Raw genomic sequence first — 3,125 nt, 5'->3', positions numbered from 1 at the left:
GTGAATAGTTTATCACTGCATCCACAAATGTAAGTTAAAACTCCACCATGCAAAGAACAAAAAATATACATAATCAGGATCCAGAAACGCCGCCGCCTTCTCTGGGCCCAAGCATATTTAAGATGGACTGAGGAGAAGTGGAAAAGTGCCCTGTGGTCCAACAAATCAAAATTTTAAATTCTTTTTGGGAATCATGGACGGCATGTCCTCCAGGCTAAAAAAGCAGAGGGGCCATCTGGCTTGTTATCAGCTCAAAAAGTTGAAAAACAGCATCTGAGATGGTATTGGAGTGCATTAATGCACATGGCATGGTTGACTTGCACATCTGTGAAGGCACCATTAATGCTGAATAATAGATTTTGGAACAACATACACTGCCATCCAGAAGACGTCTTTTTTAGGGAAGGCCTTGCTTATGTCAACAAGACAATAGCAAACAAATTACAACGGCTTGGCTCTGTAGTGAAAGATGTCTTCCTGTAACATACAATGCAGCCCCTTCTATGTCAATCAGTAGTCTCTTATGTCAGACACATGCAACAAGGAGCAACAACATTTTTAAATCTTTGTTTTGCTCTGTTTTCGCCATGTGCCACTAGCATTTATAAAAAAGTAGTGTGTTTAGTGGGACATAAGACAAATTGTTAGACGTTTATTTTTTAATTAAATCACTTCAGTTTTAAATTTGCAACAAAAATCTTTACATCCATAAAAACAATCCAAACAACACTGAGACTTACAGCAGTCAAAAATGTCAAGAGTGTTCAGAGATGCTGTTTATCCTACAGAGAAAGATGAGTCAGGCTTTATTTCTGCTTGACTGTAGTGATGACTATATGGAAGTAAGGTCAAGATAGAAATCTTTGTTTAGTCATGTGTTTTCCTAACACATTGGCACATTTCGTAATTGTATATTCTTCTTCTTCTTTTTCTCTTTTTCGTCTTACTTTGTCCGCTAACTCACCCCGCAGTTTTCAAGATATCAACACTGTTCCAACTTGGGTATGTTCTGTGTGATCAGAAATGGTGTACTTGTGTACAGGTTTTTGATATGAAGTTGTTTTTGGAAGACAGGGGCTGGTGTAAAGCTAACACAGCATTCCAAAATAATAACACTCAAACATGGCGGTGGTAGTGTGATGACATAGGGATGCATTGCTGCTTCAGGGCCTGGGTGACGTACCATAATTGACAGAACCATTAAAAAAATCTGGTCATCAGTGAATGATTTAAAGCACCAGTGCAGTTGGGTTCTGCATTGAAGACAAAAATCCAACATACAAGAGCAAGTCCACCTCTAACAAGAAACAGAATGAAGGTTTTAGAGTGGCCTAATCAAAGTCCTGACTCGAGATACTGTGGCAGGACCTTAAACTGGCATGGTTCCTGCTTGAAAGCCCTCAACAATGGCTGTATTAAAGCAATTCTGAAGAACAGTGGGCCAGAATTCTTCCACAGTGAAGTGAAAGACTGATCTTCAGTTAAAGGAAGGGTTGAGTTGCAGTTGATGCTGCTAATGGTTGCACAACCAGTTATTAAGTTTAGTGGCCAGTTACTTCACATGGGTGATATAGATAGCCAAAACCTTTTTCCTTCAATAAATGAAATGATCACTTAAAAACTGAGTTTTGTGTTTCCTTCTGTACTTCTTGTCTTATATTACGTTTTGAATGAGGATCTGAAACTATTTAGCATGTATGCTCTTAGTAATCACCTTCAAAGTACATCAACGTTTGATTTTATTTGACCTGGCTCTGCGTTTAATCCAGTAGTGGACACTGCTCAACAACCATAGCTGAATGGATTCCTGAAAGCCAATAAAAACTTAGAGTGCACAAGAAGTAAATACAGCAAATAAATAAAGATAAATGGTGAAAAGACATTCATATGTATAGTGAAGCTTTTTAATGACCAGAATTTAAGGTGAAAGCACAGTTGAGTGCATGTCTATAAAAATCTCTAAAATCTATCACCCTGGTTACATCTTTACATCCACCACTCTCACCTAAATAAGGCCCAATCCCATTTCTTATTTTTACCCCTACCCCTTGTTTTCGAGTGTAACTGAAATCTTGCCCTACGAAATGGAAAAAGAACATTACTTCATTAACAGCTACCAGCGCTGCTCTGTAGGCGACCCTGCCAGTCTGCAGTGACAGCAGAGGAGGGTAAAGTTCAGCTCCTCACTGCTGGGCTTTAGTTACATTTAGGGCATCGCATACCTTCAAAGATGGGGGCAGTTATTTATTATCACCCACTGCTAATTCAAGTTTTTAAGCACATAACCATGCAATCTCCATGTACAATATCCAACAGTAGAATGGCTCATGCTGGAGAGCTCAGCAACTTTTAACAAGTCAGGTTGTGAGATTTGTGGCCTGCTAGAGCTGCCCCTCTCAACCGTAAGTGCTATTATTGTGACATGGAAGCGTCTAGGAGTGACAACAGCTCAGCCATGAAGCGGTAGACCACGCAAACTCACAGAGTGGGGCCGCAGAGTGCTGAAGCATGTAACCGTCGCCTGTTGATCAGAAAATGTTGACAGGTCCAACAGACCAATCAGAACATTCCACGTCACCAAGCCATACCCCGAACAGTACCATAACCCCAGCCCCCTCAGCCAATCAGAAGCATGCATGTGCCCTAAGTCCTGCCCCTTTGACCAATGACAAGTGTGCATTTGCCAGAAGTCCCACCCTGGATCTTCCCCCCCCTGAATGTATCGCCTTCCCACCCCTCAACCATTTTTCTTGGAAACCCCCACCCTTTCATTGGTCAGCCATTTTCCTGGAAACCGCAAACCTTCAAGAGTTTTAAACAGCCATTTTGAACAGAAAACAACTTCCTCAACTGCACCCTCAACAGCTTTTTAATCTAACAGATAACAACTTCCTCTAACTTCCTCTTCCGCAAACCTTCGACAGTTTCTAACCACTTGTTTTTAACAGAAAACAACTTCCTCTCAACTTGTTTTTTGGTCTAGAATCCCCACCCCTCATACATGTTTGTTCAGCCATTTTGAGATGCTATGATGCTAATATCGATTTAAATTTTCCCGCCAAAGTTTAAAAGATGCTGACCAATAGGGTGTTTGTATTCATTACTATACATAGAGAGTTAGTGTT

Source organism: Colossoma macropomum, unplaced genomic scaffold (genome assembly GCF_904425465.1).
Source record: "Colossoma macropomum unplaced genomic scaffold, Colossoma_macropomum, whole genome shotgun sequence".
Classification (NCBI taxonomy): Eukaryota; Metazoa; Chordata; class Actinopteri; order Characiformes; family Serrasalmidae; genus Colossoma; species Colossoma macropomum.
Note: the sequence above shows the minus strand (reverse complement) of the source record.